General features: G+C 45.7%; 1 protein-coding gene across 1 annotated transcript in view; it reads right to left on the reverse strand.

The window, feature by feature from the left end:
• LOC127637373 (chemokine-like protein TAFA-2) overlaps positions 1-16,169 on the reverse strand; it is a 27,946-nt gene extending 11,777 nt beyond the window's left edge. Inside the window, exon 1 of the mRNA XM_052118399.1 lies at positions 15,890-16,169. The gene's annotated coding sequence lies outside the window, so the exon portion shown is untranslated. The remainder of the gene's footprint in view (positions 1-15,889) is intronic.
• Positions 16,170-21,425: the final 5,256 nt, after the last annotated feature.

Below are 21,425 nucleotides of genomic sequence, written 5' to 3' on the forward strand. Positions count from 1 at the left end.
AAACTGGTCTGATTAAAGAAGAGAATTCAACATATTAAATTTAAATGTTTTTATGATGTCGTCTCTCATGTGAGGATCGTCCGGCGGATCATTCAAGCTTTCGTTATTCGTCCGCTCGCGTCAGTCCAAGATCAAGAGACTCGCTGTGTCTCGAATCTCGATATCATCGCTTATTGTAGTAACATTAGATCTGTGGAGCGGAGGGGGGCGGGGCCGGGTCGGAATATCGCGCGCCCGGTCCCCAATCGGCCTGATGAGGCGCGCGAGGGATAAAGGCGACCGGTGACGATGGTTCGGGAGAGAGAGAATTACGGGCATGTCCGTTATGTGTGTGTTTATGTTTGTGCTTTTGGTTTGAGTTTAATTAAATTATGATTTATGTTGACAAGCCGGTTCTCGCCTCCTCCTTGCCCATCTTAACCCCCTTACATTGGTGCCGAAACCCGGGAGGGAGGAGGAATGCCCGTCGCAGAGTCCTCGACACTACCGTCCACCCAGGGGAGTGCCGCTACCATCTGCCGGGTGACGAGTAGCCCGACCGCCCGGATGCGGGGAACGGCCGCTGTCCGCGGGGCGAGTGGGGACTGGATACCCCGACCTCCTGGAGCGATGGAGTCGATGCCGGGGGCGGAGGAGTGCCCTGCCGTCCCCAGAGACGCGGAGGGGTCGAGGGAGACCGGCGTCCGCGAGGGGAGGAGGGAAGAAACGCCCCGACCGCCCGGAGCGGTAGGGCCGCTGCCAGGGGCGGAGGAGTGTCCCCATTTGCTGCCAGAACAGCGGAGGGGCGTTCTGTCCGCTGGGGTTCGGAGATTTGACTCCGGTTCGCCCGGAGAGGAGCGGCTGTCGTCCGCCTTAGTTTGGAGGAGTGTTCGAGGACCACGCGACGGTACATCACAGAACCAGTGAGTGAGCTTCTCTCTCTCTCCTCTCTCTTTCGCACCATGTTGGCATTTATCCCTCGCCTATTTTTTTATTTTTTTTGTTGTTGTCTTCCCCTCCTGTCTCCTCCCAGGGCGAGGAAGGCGGGGATGACCACACGGGGCGGTTACCCCATGTGACTCTGCCCTCCCTAGCAACCAGGCCAATTTGGTTGCTAAGGAGACCTGGCTGGAGTCATCAGCACACGCCCCACCGAGAGTGAGAACCACATTATAGTGACCACGAGGAGGTTACCCCATGTGACTCTACCCTCCCTAGCAACCGGGCCAATTTGGTTGCTAAGGAGACCTGGCTGGAGTCACTCACCACACGCCCCACCGAGAGCGAGAACCACATTATAGTGACCACGAGGAGGTTACCCCATGTGACTCTACCCTCCCTAGCAACCGGGCCAATTTGGTTGCTAAGGAGACCTGGCTGGAGTCACTCACCACACGCTCCACCGAGAGCGAGAACCACATTATAGTGACCACGAGGAGGTTACCCCATGTGACTCTACCCTCCCTAGCAACCGGGCCAATTTGGTTGCTAAGGAGACCTGGCTGGAATCACTCACCACACGCCCCACCGAGAGTGAGAACCACATTATAGTGACCACGAGGAGGTTACCCCATGTGACTCTGCCCTCCCTAGCAACCAGGCCAATTTGGTTGCTAAGGAGACCTGGCTGGAGTCACTCACCACACGCCCCACCGAGAGCGAGAACCACATTATAGTGACCACGAGGAGGTTACCCCATGTGACTCTGCCCTCCCTAGCAACCAGGCCAATTTGGTTGCTAAGGAGACCTGACTGGAGTCACTCACCACACGCCCCACCGAGAGCGAGAACCACATTATAGTGACCACGAGGAGGTTACCCCATGTGACTCTACCCTCCCTAGCAACCGGGCCAATTTGGTTGCTAAGGAGACCTGGCTGGAGTCACTCACCACACGCCCCACCGAGAGCGAGAACCACATTATAGTGACCACGAGGAGGTTACCCCATGTGACTCTACCCTCCCTAGCAACCGGGCCAATTTGGTTGCTAAGGAGACCTGGCTAGAGTCCATGCAAACGTGAGCAAACGTACGTTTTGCCAGAACCAAACTTTGGGTAAGAATGCAAATGAATTCACAGCTCTACGGGATAAAACTGCGCAGACATGTCCATCAAACGTGTGCTGGTGAAGCCGTCAGTGATACTGTAAGATGATTTATGAAGGAGCAACTTTTCTCTCATTTCCTTCAGCATGTTGTGATTCTCTTTCCCTGCGTCTCTCGTTCCAGTGTGATGTTTCAATCAATGTCTGTGAGCCTCAGTTCAGCACCATTAGCCGCTCGCCTCATTCACACTAATCAATGACAATCTCTCTCTCTAGTTTGCGTATGTAATATAAACGCTCTATTTTTGATCTGGTTTTAATTGCTCTTTTGGTGTTGCAGCATCAATAATAAATCTGCTTATGAAACGTGTCACTGGGTCCCTCTGGAAGATTCCATGAGCTGAGTGAATTCAGATCAACTCATGCTGTACACGATTCATCCCTGACAAGAATCCTCAGTGAATGTTGTAGTGATGTCTGATTTACTGATATACTGATTACAGCAACGGGATCATATCCTACAGCAGGGGTGAGGAGCGTCCGGCTTTAGGGGTGTATACGGCCCACAAGGCCCGCAAGACTAATACATATAAATGTCCTCTTCTGATTGGCCATCCTTTGCGTATTGTCATAGTTCAAGCTGTCATTCATCAGGGCGGGACAAATGACTTAACACTGACTATATGCAAAGTGGGTGCAGATATGTTAATGAGCCGTAAACAGTATGTCACATACATCAAACTCTTATTTCAAAACAGCAAAAAACTTGTTACATTTACAGTAAAATACCGTTAGCTAAAAATGTACTGTAAGAAATACAGTTACTGTGTTTCAGGATGTTGTTTTGATTCCTGTATATTTTATGGTTATTAATTGATATTAATTGATATACTAATCTTCTGGGACAATTAGAGTCGCTTTAAAATGTATTATTAATTACCGTAGTAACTACAAAAGGTCACATGATGACTTAAAGTTCATCAAGAGTGTAATAATTAATACACATGTAGATAAACATGAACTAAACTTCATAAAATATAACAGAGAACTGCATCAACATAACTGATATGAAACAATGAGAAGGAAATGTGATGTGTTATACGAGGACTTCTGGGAACAGCCGCAATATTAACAATAGTTTACTGTAACAAAGTACATGCATTCTCTTGTTAAACATAATATATACATTTTTATTGTTAATTATACAGTAAAATTATACTCTTGACATCTACAAATATTTTGTTTTTCTTTTACAGTAATTTAAGACACGTAATTTTATGGTAAATTATTAAAAAATATATATTTTCTTTTATAGTAATTTAAGACACGTAATTTTATGGTAAATTACTGTAAAAAATATCTATAAATGTTTTACAGTATTTAAGACAGTAATTTTACTGTAAATTATTTGTAAAAAAATACAAACTTTTACAGTAATTTAAGGCGGTAATTTTACGGTAAATAATAAAAAACAAATACTGTAAAAATTATATAGATTTTTTTTTTTACAGTGATTTAAGACAGTAATTTTACGGTAAATTATTTAAAAATGTATATTTTTTTACAGTAATTTAAGACATGTAATTTTATGGTAAATTACTGTAAAAAATAAAAACATACAATTATTTAAATAATTACACTTTACAAAGAGGTTGCATTAATGCATATATATATATATATATATATATATATATATATATATATATATATATATATTTTTTTTTTTTACAGTAATTTAAGACATCATTTTACGGTAAATTAATAATAAAAATATATATATATATTTTTTACTGTAATTTAAGATGTAATGTTATGGTAAATTACTGTAAAAAATATCTATAAATGTTTTACAATAATTAAGACAGTAATTTTACGGTAAATTATTTGTAAAAATAATTTTTTTTACAGTAATTTAAGACGGTAATTTTACGGTTAATAATAAAAAAAAGATATGTCATTTTATGGTAAATTACTGTAAAAAATAAAAACATAAAATGATTTAAATAATTACACTTTACAATGAGGTTGCATTAATGCATTAGGTATCATGAACGAACAAGCATTTATTAATCTTTATTAATGTCGTTAATATTCATGTTAGTTAGTGCATTAATAATGTTAACATCAACAATGTTTACTTTTAAAAATGTATTTCTATATGTTGAAATGAACATTAAGATCAATAAATGCTGTAAAAGTTTTGATCATTGTTATTTCATCACTAATGGACATTATAAAGTGTTCCCAAATAATATAAATATATATTACTGTAGCATTTTTACATTTTTACTGTTTAAATTATGGACATTTTTTACAGTATCTTGCTAAACAAGCTCAATGACAAGCACTGATTTATCCATGTACAGTATATCCTCTTATTAATCTCACGTCCTGCTCCACTCGTGATTTTTAATCTTTTCTTCATGTTGGCTAAAGTTCTAGAAAAGGAAACATTCCAAATTGGTTTGACAAACGTTTGCTGGTTCTGGTCTTGCCCTTTAACCTTTCAAAAGCTGTTCCTCGCTCTACCGACAAATCAGAACGGCTTATTTTCACCTGCGGGTTTATGATGCAAGAAACGAGCTGTACGCCGTCCGATTTCCTTCAGAGAGACTTTTCATTGTGAAGTTACTGTAGTCATCTAGTGTCACAAACACCAGCTCATGTTAAACTAACACCTGCTTATCCTGAATAATGTCCTGCTGTTTATCCCTTATTCTTTAGTTTATCACAGAGACTTCTTTCACGTTGTCAGAAGCCCAATTACCTTCTTATTTTGCACCAGGAGTGCAACTATAATGTAATGTTCATTCCACAGATTGCACGTCTGTGTGAGTGTGTGTGTGAGTGTGTATATGTGTGTGCGTGAGAGTGAAGGTATGTGTGTATATGTGCGTGCGTGAGAGTGTGTGTGTGTGTGTATATGTGCGTGCGTGCGTGAGAGTGTGTGTGTGTGTGTGTATATGTGCGTGCGTGAGAGTGTGTGTGTCTGTGTGTATATGTGCGTGCATGAGAGTGTGTGTGCGTGTATATGTGCGTGCGTGAGAGTGTGTGTGTCTGTGTGTATATGTGCGTGCATGAGAGTGTGTGTGCGTGTATATGTGCGTGCGTGAGAGTGTGTGTGTCTGTGTGTATATGTGCGTGCGTGAGAGTGTGTGTGCGTGTATATGTGCGTGCGTGAGAGTGTGTGTGTGTGTGTATATGTGCGTGCGTGAGAGTGTGTGTGTGTGTGTGTGTGTATGTGAGAGTGTGTGTGTGTGTATATGTGCGTGCGTGAGAGTGTGTGTGTGTGTGTATGTGCGTGTGTGTGTATATGTGCATGCGTGAGAGTGTGTGTGTCTGTGCGTGTGTGTGTGTATATGTGCGTGCGTGAGAGTGTGTGTGTGTGTGTATATGTGCGTGCGTGAGAGTGTGTGTGCGCGCGTATGTGCGTGCGTGAGAGTGTGTGTGTGTGTGTGTGTATGTGCGTGTGTGTGTATATGTGCGTGCGTATATGTGCGTGCGTGAGAGTGTGTGTGAGTGTGTATATCACACACACAGTGTGTGTGTGTGACTTGGCACACAGGGCATGTGATGCGTCAGTGCAGCAGTGTTGGAGTAGTAGTGCTTGTAGCTAGTGCATGCTGCATGCTGCTTCTGCTTGTCACTCTCTGCTTTCAGCTACTGCCACCGGATAGCCTTCTGTTTTCAGGGGTGAAAAGTGGAGCCGAGTGTGTAAGCCTCCTCAGCCGGTACATAGCCTCTCCATTGCCAAGATCTCGTACACGCCTCCCCGTGGCACACATGGTAACTGGTCCCTTGAGGTTCCAGGCTAAGTTGTACGGGCTCTCGGAGCAGCAGTGGGCCCCAGAGACGCGGCATGCAGGCCCATCGGTGAGTGGAAACGCCCTGATGCCCGTCAACCTCTGTCCCAGTTATGGGTAAATAGCGAAGACCCCAACGGTGATGCAGGCGGAAGATGGAGTTGTGAGAACCACCACAACGGCTGGCAAGGCGGAAGAGGGCAACCCCAGGCCACGTGGGTTAACTCGGGAGGGTACAGTGGCTAGGGGAGCAAACCCCGAAGACAAACCTGCACCTGGGGACAGGCACAGGCGGAGTTCAACTGACCGGACCACCGGCAGCCCCCTGCAACTCCTGCCAGACGAAGGTCGTCATGGGTTCCCTCATGCCACTGGAGGTCATCTGGTTAGGAGTGAAGATGGTGGGAGTGAGGTCTTCGCAACCACACCCTCACCTTAATCCACACTTATGTGCAAGCTTCTTGCCCCCCAAAAAGTCCTGTGGCGATGTGGAATGGTGGTGGGCACAGGCCAAGGATGTGGCTGGAAGTGTCTAGCCAAACCATGCACACAGGCGGCAATGGAGTGATGGTCGCTAGGACTGCGGGCGTCCTAGCGACCATCACTCCATTGTGCGTCTTTTCGGCAGCTTCCACTGTGACTGAGCAGCCCCACACTGCTCACCTCTGTGATGGGGAAGGACCTGGAAAAGGTGGTCCAAAAATTGTCTGCTTCCCACACTCCGGACGGTAAGCCGCAACCGCCGGAGCATCCCTTGCGGTCGAAAAATCAAAGTGAAAAATAAGCTAACCATTGCTTCATGGAACGCTCGCGACACTGCTGGACCTGGTCGAAACTCCTGGCAGGCCCCATCGCAGGACAGCACTGGTGGCCCTGGAGCTCGCCAAATATAATATCGATATAGCAGCTCTCAGCGAGACCAGATTACATGGGGAGGACTCCCTGGCAGAGGTTGGTGCTGGGTACACCTTCTTCTGGAAGGGGGTCCCCAAGGCACTCGTCGTAACCATGGAGTTGGCTTTGCTGTAAAGTCCAAACTGCTGCAGCGCATTCGAATCCCCCATCGGCATCAATGAAAGACTGATGACATGGCGCATTCCCCTGGCAAAGGAACGCTTTGCCACTCTCATCAGTGCATACGCTCCAACTCTTGATGCCAAGCACAACATCAAAGAGGATTTCTACAGAGCTCTTGATGCCATCTTACAGAAAACCCCGGCTACAGACAGGCTCATACTCATGGGAGATTTCAATGCTAGAGTGGGCACGGAGCACCTGGTATGGAATAAATTCATTGGCCAGCATGGTGTGGGGAAAATGAACCACAACGGGCTCAGACTCCTCTCCCTCTGTGCAGAGCACCAGCTGGATACAGATGAAAAACAGGCTTAAGACCACCTGGCAGCACCCCCGCTCAAAACACTGGCATCTTCTTGACTACGTGATTGTCCATCAAAAGGACCGTCAAGATGTCCTCACCACCCGTGTTATGCGCGGAGCTGAGTGCTGGACTGACCACCTCATGGTCAGATCCAAACTACTCATGAGCTTTCAACCCCGTGGCCTGAGGACAGCTTCAAACAAGAAACTCAATTGTACAGCGCTGAATAGCCTCACCACCAAAGACAACCTCCGACGGCTGCTTGCTAAAAACCTCAACAAGATCCCGGAGGAATCAACCGACTGGCCAGCACTGCGCCAGGCTATTCATAGCGCAGCCTCAGAGGCACTCGGCCAATTAAGGAAACACCATCAGGACTGGTTTGACTGTAACTCAGCTGAGATACAGTCACTTTTAAAAATCAAGCATGAGGCCCACAAAGCTCTCCTGTCCTGCCCAGGATCTCCCACCCTTAAAACTACCTTCCTTGCTGCAAGAACAGCAACCCAGCGAGCCCTCAGAATTATGGAGGACACCTGGTGGGTGCAAAAGGCGCGAGAAATCCAGAACATGGCAGACTGCAATAACATTCAAGGCTTTTACGATGCCATAAAAGCATTGTATGGCCCCAGGAAGCAGGTGATTGCCCCAGTCCAATCAGCTGACGGCGCCATCCTTTTCAAGGACCGCCACGAGATTCTTGCCCGTTGGGCAAATCATTTTGAGAGTCTCCTCAACCACATCAACCCTGTCGACACACATATTCTGGATAATCTCCCAGACCTGCCACCTACCATGCACCTGGACACCCCACCACTTTACTCAGAACTCCGGCAAGCCATTGCGGGGCTGAAGAACAACAAAAGCGCTGGACCCGATGGAATCCCTGCAGAGGTTTTCAAACACAGAGGATACATCCTCACGCGTCACCTGCACCTCCTGATCCAAAACATCTGGGAACATGGGACCCTCCCACAGGACTGGAAGGATGCTAACATCGTGGTCATTTACAAACAGAAAGGAGACCGAGCAGCCTGTGGCAACAGCCGCGGGATATCTCTCCTCTCCATCGCAGGGAAAGTCCTGGCCAAGATCATGCTCAACAGACTGGTTGAGCACATCTCGGAAGCTGTGCTTCCGGAAACGCAGTGTGGCTTCCGGAAGACTAGATGCACGACAGATATGGTCTTGAGGCAGCTGATGGAGAAGAGCCGAGAACACCACAAAGACCTTTACGTTGCCTTCATCGACCTCAGCAAAGCTTTTGATACCATCAACCGTGAACTGCTCTGGAAACACCTCTCCAAACTTGGGGTACCACCCAAATTTCTCTGCATCCTACAGCAGCTGCATGACGGGATGCACGCCAGAGTACTCACGGGAGAACTCCAGTCAGAGTCCTTTGAGGTAAAAGCTGGGGTGAAGCAAGGCTGTGTCTTGGCTCCGGTGCTCTTTAACAGCCTTCTCTCTGCCATCACCTGCCTCTTCCACCGTGTCATGGGACATGAAGTCGGTGTCCATGTGGAATACCGACTTGACGGAAGCCTCTTCAACATACGTCGGCTCCAGGCCCGCACAAAGACAAAGACCCGCCAAATCTGTACCAATCCTTTGGCCTACAGGTCAACATTCAAAAAACCGAGGTCATGTCTCATCTCACTACCCCTGCCCTCACACCCCCCAGTTTTCATATAAACGGTGTTCCACTTAAAACAGTGGACCACTTCACCTATCTTGGCTCCATTTTGTCCTCATTCTGCTCCCTCGACAAAGAAATACACAGCCGGATAAATAAAGCCTCATCATCTTTTGGACTCCTACGCAGCAGGGTTTTTGAAAACCGTAACCTGAAGGTCAGTACTAAGGTCACTGTTTATAATGCGGTATGTGTCTCTACTCTGCTTTATGGGGCAGAGTCATGGACCCCATACCGTCGGCACATCATCAACCTAGAGGCCTTCCATATCCGCTGCTTACAGAAGATCCTCAGTTTGTCCTGGGAAGATCGAATTCCCCATACAGTCATCCTCAGCAACACTGACTCAATCTGTATGGAAGCAGCTGTGGCCAAAAAACATCTGCGCTGGATAGGGCACACCATACGCATGCCTGAACACCGCCTGCCCCGCCAAGTCCTCTACAGTCAACTAATGGGCGCAAAACGGTCTGCTGGAGGGCAAAAGCGGCGCTTTAAGGACTACACCAGGGACATCCTAAAGCGAGCGAACATCCCCCTCACACAGCTTGAATCACTGGCACTCGACAGATCTGCCTGGCAGGTCACCTGTGCCTCTGCAGTCTCTCAAATACACCAAACCAACCAAGATCGACGATCCGAGAGGCGCATCAAGAGACACCAGTGGGCGGCTGGTACCCCCCTGGCATCTGGTTTCCCCTGCTCCATCTGCGGACGACTGTACGGCTCAAGGATCGGACTCCACACCCATGAGAAGTGGCACCAGTGACAAGGTCGCTAAACCCGCCCCCCTCCCACCCCCACCCCCGGAGCAAGCGTCATCATCGTACACGATGGACAGCTAAGAGATATGTGCGTGTGAGAGTGTGTGTATGTGTGTGTATATGTGCGTGCGTGAGAGTGTGTGTGTCTGTGTGTGTGTGTGTATATGTGCGTGCGTGAGAGTGTGTGTGTCTGTGTGTGTGTGTGTATATGTGCGTGCGTGAGAGTGTGTGTGTCTGTGTGTGTGTGTGTGTGTATATGTGCGTGCGTGAGAGTGTGTGTGTGTGTATATGTGCGTGCGTGAGAGTGTGTGTGTGTGTATATGTGCGTGCGTGAGAGTGTGTGTGTCTGTGTGTGTGTGTGTATATGTGCGTGCGTGAGAGCGTGTGTGTGTGTGTATATGTGCGTGCGTGAGAGTGTGTGTGTGTGTGTGTGTGTGTCTATGTGCGTGCGTGAGAGTGTGTGTGTGTGTGTGCGTATGTGCATGCGTGAGAGTGTGTGTGTGTGTGTGTGTATGTGCGTGTGTGTATATGTGCGTGCGTGAGAGTGTGTGTGTGTGTGTGTGTATGTGCATGCGTGAGAGTGTGTGTGTGTGTGCGTATGTGAGAGTGTGTGTGTGTGTATGTGCGTGTGTGTGTATATGTGCGTGCGTGAGAGTGTGTGTGTGTGCGTATGTGCGTGCGTGAGAGTGTATGTGTGTGTGTGTGCGTATGTGCGTGCGTGAGAGTGTATGTGTGTGTGTGTGTGTGTATGTGCGTGTGTGTGTATATGTGCGTGCGTGAGAGTGTGTGTGTGTGTGTGTATATGTGCGTGCGTGAGAGTGTGTGTGTGTGTGTGTGTATATGTGCGTGCGTGAGAGTGTGTGTGTGTGTGTGTATGTGCGTGCGTGAGTGTGTGTGTGTGTGTGCGTATGTGCGTGCGTGAGAGTGTGTGTGTGTGTGTGCGTATGTGCGTGCGTGAGAGTGTGTGTGTGTGTGTGTATATGTGCGTGCGTGAGAGTGTGTGTGCGTGTGTGCGTATGTGCGTGCGTGAGAGTGTGTGTGTGTGTGTGTATGTGCGTGCGTGAGAGTGTGTGTGTGTGTGTGTATGTGCGTGTGTGTGTATATGTGCGTGCGTGAGAGTGTGTGTGTGTGTGTGTATATGTGCGTGCGTGAGAGTGTGTGTATGTGTGTGTGTGTGTGTATATGTGCATGCGTGAGAGTGTGTGTGTGTGTGTGTGTGTATGTGCGTGCGTGAGAGTGTGTGTGTCTGTGTGTGTGTGTGTGTATGTGCGTGCGTGAGAGTGTGTATGTGCGTGCGTGAGAGTGTGTGTGTGTGTGTATATGTGCGTGCGTGAGAGTGTGTGTGTGTGTGTGTATGTGCGTGCGTGAGAGTGTGTGTGTGTGTGTGTATGTGCGTGCGTGAGAGTGTGTGTGTCTGTGTGTGTGTATGTGCGTGCGTGAGAGTGTGTGTGTCTGTGTGTGTGTGTGTGTGTGTATGTGCGTGCGTGAGAGTGTGTATGTGCGTGCGTGAGAGTGTGTGTGTCTGTGTGTGTGTGTGTGTGTGTGTATATGTGCGTGCGTGAGAGTGTGTGTGTGTGTGTGTATGTGCGTGCGTGAGAGTGTGTGTGTGTGTGTATATGTGCGTGCGTGAGAGTGTGTGTGTGTGTGTGTATGTGCATGCGTGAGAGTGTGTGTATGTGTGTGTGTGTGTATATGTGCATGTGTGAGAGTGTGTGTGTGTGTGTGTGTATGTGCGTTTGTGTATATGTGCGTGCGTGAGAGTGTGTGTGTCTGTGTGTGTGTATGTGCGTGCGTGAGAGTGTGTGTGTGTGTGTGTGTGTGTGTGTATGTGCGTGCGTGAGAGTGTGTGTGTCTGTGTGTGTGTGTATATGTGCGTGCGTGAGAGTGTGTGTGTGTGTGTATATGTGCGTGCGTGAGAGTGTGTGTGTGTGTGTGTATATGTGCGTGCGTGAGAGTGTGTGTGTGTGTATGTAATGCGTGCGTGAGAGTGTGTGTGTGTGTGTGTGTATATGTGCGTGCGTGAGAGTGTGTGTGTCTGTGTGTGTGTGTGTGTGTATATGTGCGTGCGTGAGAGTGTGTGTGTGTGTGTGTATGTGCGTGCGTGCGTGAGAGTGTGTGTGTGTGTGTGTATATGTGCGTGCGTGAGAGTGTGTGTGTGTGTGTGTATGTGCGTGCGTGAGAGTGTGTGTATGTGTGTGTGTGTGTATATGTGCATGCGTGAGAGTGTGTGTGTGTGTGTGTGTATGTGCGTTTGTGTATATGTGCGTGCGTGAGAGTGTGTGTGTCTGTGTGTGTATGTGCGTGCGTGAGAGTGTGTGTGTCTGTGTGTGTGTGTGTGTGTATGTGCGTGCGTGAGAGTGTGTGTGTCTGTGTGTGTGTGTATATGTGCGTGCGTGAGAGTGTGTGTGTGTGTGTATATGTGCGTGCGTGAGAGTGTGTGTGTGTGTGTGTGTGTATATGTGCGTGCGTGAGAGTGTGTGTGTGTGTGTATATGTGCGTGCATGAGAGTGTGTGTGTCTGTGTGTGTGTGTGTATATGTGCGTGCGTGAGAGTGTGTGTGTGTGTGTGTATGTGCGTGCGTGAGAGTGTGTGTGTGTGTGTATATGTGCGTGCGTGAGAGTGTGTGTGTGTGTGTGTGTATGTGCGTGCGTGAGAGTGTGTGTATGTGTGTGTGTGTGTATATGTGCATGTGTGAGAGTGTGTGTGTGTGTGTGTGTATGTGCGTTTGTGTATATGTGCGTGCGTGAGAGTGTGTGTGTCTGTGTGTGTGTATGTGCGTGCGTGAGAGTGTGTGTGTCTGTGTGTGTGTGTGTGTGTATGTGCGTGCGTGAGAGTGTGTGTGTCTGTGTGTGTGTGTATATGTGCGTGCGTGAGAGTGTGTGTGTGTGTGTGTATATGTGCGTGCGTGAGAGTGTGTGTGTGTGTATATGTGCGTGCGTGAGAGTGTGTGTGTGTGTGTGTGTATATGTGCGTGCGTGAGAGTGTGTGTGTCTGTGTGTGTGTGTGTGTGTATATGTGCGTGCGTGAGAGTGTGTGTGTGTGTGTGTATGTGCGTGCGTGCGTGAGAGTGTGTGTGTGTGTGTGTATATGTGCGTGCGTGAGAGTGTGTGTGTGTGTGTGTATGTGCGTGCGTGAGAGTGTGTGTATGTGTGTGTGTGTGTATATGTGCATGCGTGAGAGTGTGTGTGTGTGTGTGTGTGTATGTGCGTTTGTGTATATGTGCGTGCGTGAGAGTGTGTGTGTCTGTGTGTGTATGTGCGTGCGTGAGAGTGTGTGTGTCTGTGTGTGTGTGTGTGTGTGTATGTGCGTGCGTGAGAGTGTGTGTGTCTGTGTGTGTGTGTATATGTGCGTGCGTGAGAGTGTGTGTGTGTGTGTATATGTGCGTGCGTGAGAGTGTGTGTGTGTGTGTGTGTGTATATGTGCGTGCGTGAGAGTGTGTGTGTATATGTGCGTGCATGAGAGTGTGTGTGTCTGTGTGTGTGTGTGTGTATGTGCGTGCGTGAGAGCGTGTCTGTGTGTGTGTGTGTGTGTGTATATGTGCGTGCGTGAGAGTGAGTGTGTGTTTGTGTGTATATGTGCGTGCGTGAGAGTGTGTGTGTGTGTGTGTGTGTGTATGTGCGTGCGTGAGAGTGTGTGTGTGTGTGTATATGTGCGTGCGTGAGAGTGTGTGTGTGTGTGTGTGTGTGTGTGTGTGTGTGTGTGTGTGTGTGTGTCTGTGTGTGTGTGTGTGTATGTGCGTGCGTGAGAGCGTGTCTGTGTGTGTGTGTGTGTGTGTATATGTGCGTGCGTGAGAGTGAGTGTGTGTTTGTGTGTATATGTAGCATCGTGAGAGTGTGTGTGTGTGTGTGTGTGTGTATGTGCGTGCGTGAGAGTGTGTGTGTGTGTGTATATGTGCGTGCGTGAGAGTGTGTGTGTGTGTGTGTGTGTGTGTGTGTGTGTGTGTGTGTGTGTGTGTGTATGTGCGTGTGTGTGTGATTTCTAAATGAGTAATTGTACTTTCAAATCAATTCTAATGTAACTGGAAGCCGGTGTAAAGACATGAGGACTGGAGTAATGTGCTCAGATATTCTGGTTCGGGTGAGAATGCTTGGCATCGGCATTCTGAATGAGCTGCAGGTGTCTGATGGTCTTTTTGGGAAGTCCATTGCTGTAGTTGACCCTACTGGTGATGAATGCATGCACAAGTCTTGACTGATACAAAACATCTATTGCTTTGATGTGACTACTGAAACTAAGGTCCAAGATGACCAAGACCCCCCGGCACATCCAGCACATCAATGCGCTGGCACGGAGAGTCTATGGGGCTGTTGTCGTTTGGCGATAGGGCAGCGGGTAAATCTGGGTGTCGTCAGTATAGCTATGGTACCCAATTTGGGTCCTAGTGGGGGCATATACAGGATGTTTTTACCTCATCAGTGTCATCTAAAGTTAAATAGTTTCATTGTGATGTGACTCAATCTGACAGTAGGTGCTCACAGCGGGCATGGGTGGCACTGCCATGAGGTCTGTGATTTTATGTAGATTAATTGTGCATTGAGTTTTCAGCCCAAATACAGGATGTGCATTCCGTGACATTCCACGTTTTGTAGCTAATGCCATATTTCTGAGTGATTCCCGTCACAGTAAACACTCGCACACGTGCACACAGCTGGTCATTATCAGGGGTTTATTTGGGAACACTTTATAATGTCCATTAGTGATGAAATAACAATGATCAAAACTTTTACAGCATTTATTGATCTTAATGTTCATTTCAACATATAGAAATACATTTTTAAAAGTAAACGTTGTTGATGTTAACATTATTAATGCACTAACTAACATGAACATTAACGACATTAATAAAGATTAATAAATGCTTGTTCGTTCATGATACCTAATGCATTAATGCAACCTCATTGTAAAGTGTAATTATTTAAATCATTTTATGTTTTTATTTTTTACAGTAATTTACCATAAAATGACATATCTTTTTTTTTATTATTTACCGTAAAATTACCGTCTTAAATTACTGTAAAAAATATATTTTTACAAATAATTTACCGTAAAATTACTGTCTTAATTATTGTAAAACATTTATAGATATTTTTTTACAGTAATTTACCATAAAATTACATCTTAAATTACAGTAAAAAATATATATATTTTTTGTATTAATTTACCGTAAAATGATGTCTTAAATTACTATAAAAAATAAATAAATATATATGCATTAATGAAACCTCTTTGTAAAGTGTAATTATTTAAATCATTTTATGTTTTTATTTTTTACAGTAATTTACTGGAAAATTACATCTTAAATTACTGTATATATATATATTTTTCATTTTTTTTTTAAAGATTAATTTACCGTTAAGTTACTGGTCTTAAATTAATGTATATATATACATTTTTTATATTCATTTACCGTAAATTTACATATCTTAAATTAATGTATATATATATATATATATATATATATATATATATATATATATATATATATATATATATATTTTTATATATTAATTTACCGTTAAGTTACGTGTCTTAAATTACTGTAGCATATAAATTTTTTTAATAAAAAGTAATTTACCGTAAAATTATATGTCTTAAATTACTGTTATTAAAAAATATATATATTCTTTTATTTACCGTAAAATTACACATTTTAAATTACTGTAAAAGAAAAACAAAATATTTGTAGATGTCAAGAGTATAATTTTACTGTATAATTAACAATAAAAATGTATATATTATGTTTAACAAGAGAATGCATGTACTTTGTTACAGTAAACTATTGTTAATATTGCGGCTGTTCCCAGAAGTCCTCGTATAACACATCACATTTCCTTCTCATTGTTTCATATCAGTTATGTTGATGCAGTTCTCTGTTATATTTTATGAAGTTTAGTTCATGTTTATCTACATGTGTATTAATTATTACACTCTTGATGAACTTTATGTCATCATGTGACCTTTTGTAGCTACTACGGTAATTAATAATACATTTTAAATCAGACTCTAATTGTCCCAGAAGATTAGTATATCAATTAATATCAATTAATAACCGTAAAATATACAGGAATCAAAACAACATCCTGAAACACAGTAACTGTATTTTTGACTAAACGTCTAAAACAAAATCACTGAATTAGCATCATGAGATTCACAGTATATGAAGTATAACTTGTGTTAAAGACAGAAAGAAGTAAAGATCAATAATGAGAATTAGACTGTACCTGCAGCACCTGATCAGTCCTGCACCGATCAATCCATCCGATCAGTCGATCAGTTCGATCGGTCCAGCTTCCGGTTCAGTTCGGTTTATCAGCGTTTATCGGTTTCACATGATTCACATCCGAGCTTGAGTTCATTTAAACGTCCCAGAACCCGAAACACTGCAGATGTGACGAGCGTTTATTCCGCTAAATATTCTCCACTTTTCACGTTGAAATCAAATACCGGTAAAAATGAGCCAAAATAAACCCAGAAAAACCCGAAACACGGAGATGAAACAGACCGCCGGTCTACACTGCGACTCAAACAAACTGACTTACTGCCTCTCTCTCTCTCTCTCTCTCTCTCACTCACTCACACACACACTCTCTCTCTCTCTCTCTCACTCACCCTCACGCACTCTCTCTCTCTCTCTCTCTCTCTCTCTCACTCACACACACTCTCTCTCTCTCTCTCACTCACCCTCACACACACTCTCTCTCTCTCACTCACACACACTCTCTCTCACTCACCCTCACGCACTCTCTCTCTCTCTCTCTCTCTCTCTCTCACACACACTCTCTCTCTCTCTCACTCACCCTCACACACACACACTCTCTCTCTCTCTCTCTCTCACACACACTCTCTCTCTCTCTCACTCACACACACTCTCTCTCACTCACCCTCACGCACGCTCTCTCTCTCTCTCTCTCTCTCTCACTCCTCACACACACACTCTCTCTCTCTCTCTCTCTCTCTCTCTCTCTCACTCACCCTCACACACACTCTCTCTCTCTCTCACTCACACACACTCTCTCTCACTCACCCTCACGCACTCTCTCTCTCTCTCTCTCTCTCTCTCTCACACACACTCTCTCTCTCTCTCACTCACCCTCACACACACACACTCTCTCTCTCTCTCTCTCTCTTCTCTCTCACACACACTCTCTCTCTCTCTCACTCACACACACTCTCTCTCACTCACCCTCACGCACTCTCTCTCTCTCTCTCTCTCTCTCTCTCACTCACCCTCACACACACACTCTCTCTCTCTCTCTCTCTCTCTCTCTCTCTCTCTCTCTCTCTCTCTCTCTCTCTCTCACACACACACATCTCTCTCTCTCTCTCTCTCTCAAATTTTCAAATTCAAATTCAAATGAGCTTTATTGGCATGACTGTATACAGTGTACAATGTTGCCAAAGCAGTAATAAACACATTACAAACATAAAAAAAACAACAACATGTATATACAATAAATGAATAATAATGATAATAATAAACAAATAAAATAAGTACAAACGACAAAGTGAAAAACAGAGAGCAATAAGGAAGGAGAAGAAAAAAAAAAAACAAATCAATTAAAATATGAGTTTGAATAGAGGTGTAATCTGATGAGGGGTCAGTCTCTCGCCCTCATGTGATGACAGGACGACACATACTGCGCTGCAGCTGAACACACTCCACTTTCTCTCCCATTAGATACGAGAGTTTGTCTACGTCATTTATGTCCTGGAATTCAGGTAGAATATGAGCTATTTTTGTAAAGTGAGTGTTTCTAATGGTCTCATATTTACTGCAGTGAGTGAGGAAGTGAAGTTCATCCTCCACAACTCCTTCAGTGCAGTGTGAACACAGTCTGTCCTCTCTGGGTCTCCGGTTCTGTCTGTGTCGACCCGTATCTACAGACTCCTTCAGTGCGGTGTGAACACGGTCTGTCCTCTCTGGGTCTCCGGTTCTGTCTGTGTCGACCCGTCTCTACAGACTCCTTCAGTGCAGCGTGAACACAGTCTGTCCTCTCTGGGTCTCCGGTTCTGTCTGTGTCGACCCGTATCTACAGACTCCTTCAGTGCGGTGTGAACACGGTCTGTCCTCTCTGGGTCTCCGGTTCTGTCCGTGTCGACCCGTCTCTACAGACTCCTTCAGTGCAGTGTGAACACGGTCTGTCCTCTCTGGGTCTCCGGTTCTGTCTGTGTCGACCCGTCTCTACAGACTCCTTCAGTGCAGTGTGAACACGGTCTGTCCTCTCTGGGTCTCCGGTTCTGTCTGTGTCGACCCGTCTCTACAGACTCCTTCAGTGCAGTGTGAACACGGTCTGTCCTCTCTGGGTCTCCGGTTCTGTCCGTGTCGACCCGTCTCTACAGACTCCTTCAGTGCGGTGTGAACACAGTCTGTCCTCTGTGGGTCTCCGGTTCTGTCCGTGTCGACCCGTCTCTACAGACTCCTTCAGTGCGGTGTGAACACAGTCTGTCCTCTCTGGGTCTCCGGTTCTGTCCGTGTCGACCCGTCTCTACAGACTCCTTCAGTGCGGTGTGAACACAGTCTGTCCTCTCTGGGTCTCCGGTTCTGTCCGTGTCGACCCGTCTCTACAGACTCCTTCAGTGCGGTGTGAACACAGTCTGTCCTCTCTGGGTCTCCGGTTCTGTCCGTGTCGACCCGTCTCTACAGACTCCTTCAGTGCGGTGTGAACACAGTCTGTCCTCTGTGGGTCTCCGGTTCTGTCCGTGTCGACCCGTCTCTACAGACTCCTTCAGTGCGGTGTGAACACAGTCTGTCCTCTGTGGGTCTCCGGTTCTGTCTGTGTCGACCCGTCTCTACAGACTCCTTCAGTGCAGTGTGAACACGGTCTGTCCTCTCTGGGTCTCCGGTTCTGTCCGTGTCGACCCGTCTCTACAGACTCCTTCAGTGCAGTGTGAACACGGTCTGTCCTCTCTGGGTCTCCGGTTCTGTCCGTGTCGACCCGTCTCTACAGACTCCTTCAGTGCGGTGTGAACACGGTCTGTCCTCTGTGGGTCTCCGGTTCTGTCTGTGTCGACCCGTCTCTACAGACTCCTTCAGTGCAGTGTGAACACGGTCTGTCCTCTCTGGGTCTCCGGTTCTGTCCGTGTCGACCCGTCTCTACAGACTCCTTCAGTGCAGTGTGAACACGGTCTGTCCTCTCTGGGTCTCCGGTTCTGTCCGTGTCGACCCGTCTCTACAGACTCCTTCAGTGCAGTGTGAACACGGTCTGTCCTCTCTGGGTCTCCGGTTCTGTCAGTGTCGACCCGTCTCTACAGACTCCTTCAGTGCGGTGTGAACACGGTCTGTCCTCTCTGGGTCTCCGGTTCTGTCCGTGTCGACCCGTCTCTACAGACTCCTTCAGTGCAGCGTGAACACGGTCTGTCCTCTCTGGGTCTCCGGTTCTGTCCGTGTCGACCCGTCTCTACAGACAAACTGTGCTCACTCAGACGATACTTTGACAGTAGCTTTCTTTGTCTATAATCTTTAATATGGATCAAATATGGTGCCAATTTATAATCCGTCTTAATTCTGTGGAAGTAGTTTAATTTATGTACCTGAGTGACTTTGTGCTGCCAATCGTGAATGTATTCTTCCTGCGTTATTCTGTCTGTCTGTTTCAGTTTGGCCAATCTGAACTGGATGGATGAATTTAGCTGATATTTTTGTACTAAATAGTGCATAGGGTCACTCTCTGGGTGTCCTGTCCTGTGTGTAAAGGCACAGTGATGGTAATTATCTGGAGGTGCGTCTGACAAATGGAACCAGAACTTCACGGCTCTCTTCTGGATTTCAGAGAGCAGAGGGAATCTGCCTAATTCTGCCCGGCAACCCAGGCTTGGAGCGTTTCTGTGAGTTCCCAGGATGTTCTTGCAGAACTCAAGGTGGAAAATTTCAGCGGGGTTTTGTCCCAGGATTCGTAATTTAGTTTAAATTTGGGGCCCCAGATTTCACAGCCGTAAAGAAGGATGGGTTTTATGATGCTGTCAAAGATTTTCAGCCACAGTTTAATGGGTGGGTTAAATTTGAACAGGGGTTTTCTTATACTGTAATAAGCCCTACGTGCTTTATCAGTCAGATCTTTTATTGCAGTGTCAAATGTTCCAGAAGCTGAGATTGTCAGACCCAAATAATTATAACAGGTGACATGATTAAGAATTGTTCCCCCAAGTGTAAATTTGTATTTCTTGTCAGTAAGGCGAGGTTTTTTCTGAAAGATCATGATTTTTAGACAGTCGCTGCTGTACTGGTCCAGAAGCGAGAGGCTGTGGTGCAGACCCTCTTCATGAGGAGACAGCATCAGAAGATCGTCAGCGTACAGGAGGCTTCTGATCTCTCTGTCCTCGAGGGTCAGACCGGGACAAGAGGACTTCTCCAGTGTTGATGCCAGTTCATTAATATAGATATTAAATAGAGTCGGGCTGAGGCTGCAGCCTTGATGGACTCCTTTAGTTTGGCTGAAATAATCAGTACGTTTGTCATTAATCTTAACCCCGCATTGGTTCCCATTGTATATGTCCTTTATGATGTCATATGTCCTTCCTCCTATTCCACTTTGGATTAGTTTTAGGAAAAGTCCATTATGCCATACCGAATCAAAGGCTTTTTAAAATCAATGAAGCAGCCAAATATTTTCCCTTGTTTTGATTGTTGGACGTGTTTTTGTATGAGTGTGTGGAGTGTGTAAATGTGATTTGATGTTCTCTGTTTAGGCATAAATCCAATTTGACAATTGTTAAGGATCTTGTGTTCTTGAATGAACTGAACTAATCTGTCATTGATGATGGAGCAGAAGAGTTTGCCCAGGTTGCTGCTCACTGTGATGCCCCTATAGTTATTTGGGTCGTACTTCTCACCCTGTTTAAAGATTGGTGTAATCAAATTTTCTTTCCATATCTCAGGAAAGTGTCCTGCTTTTAATAAAAGATTGAATCATTTGAGAATTGCATCTTTCAGTTTGGGGCTGCTGTGTTTCAGCATCTCATTTGATATTAAATCCACGCTACAGGATTTTTTGAGTTTTTAGGATTTCATCTCGTCTGTCAGTTCATTTAGTAATATGGGCTGGTCTAGATGGTTTAGCTGGTCTTTTACAGTGCGCTCCAGGGTATATAGTTGGGACGTCAGATGTTTTTGGGTGAGGCTTAGTTCGTTTTGTGAATAGAGTTTTCCAAAATGTTCGGTCCAGATGTTTGGGTCATAGATGGGAATGTGTTTAGGTTCTTTTGATTGATCTAATTTACTCCATAATTCCCAAAAAGAATTCTGATCTACTGCCTCCTCAATCTTATTAAGCTTTGCTTTCATGTGATCAGCTTTTTTCTGTATTAGAAGTGACTTGTATGTTTTGAGGGTTTGCTGATATTTGTCTCGTGTTTGTTGGTTTGCAGGGTCTCTGTGTTTTATATTTGATAATGATCTTAATTCTTTTCTTAATTTTTGGCACTCTTTATCAAACCAACCAACTTTAGCAATTTCTTTCTTACATCTATAATTTTTTCTTTTCTCAGGGCTTTTCTGACCACTGTAGAAAATATTTCGTTTAATTGATGAGTTGCTAAATTGATAGTTTTCTTCTCTTCACTAAATGAAGTAGACAGAAATGAATCTATCATGTTCTGGACCTGAGTGCTGTGGAGCTGGGCTTCATACTGGGCAGGACTGTCTTTACCCCATATAAACGTGGAGGGAGGGGTGCAGTTTAACCTTGGGAACTGAAGGCCGGAGATTCACGGATCTGTTCAGACTGAGGACTGTGTGGCTGTGGTCTGATAATGGCAGCT

The sequence above is a fragment of the Xyrauchen texanus genome, chromosome 45 (assembly GCF_025860055.1).
Source record: "Xyrauchen texanus isolate HMW12.3.18 chromosome 45, RBS_HiC_50CHRs, whole genome shotgun sequence".
Classification (NCBI taxonomy): domain Eukaryota; kingdom Metazoa; phylum Chordata; class Actinopteri; order Cypriniformes; family Catostomidae; genus Xyrauchen; species Xyrauchen texanus.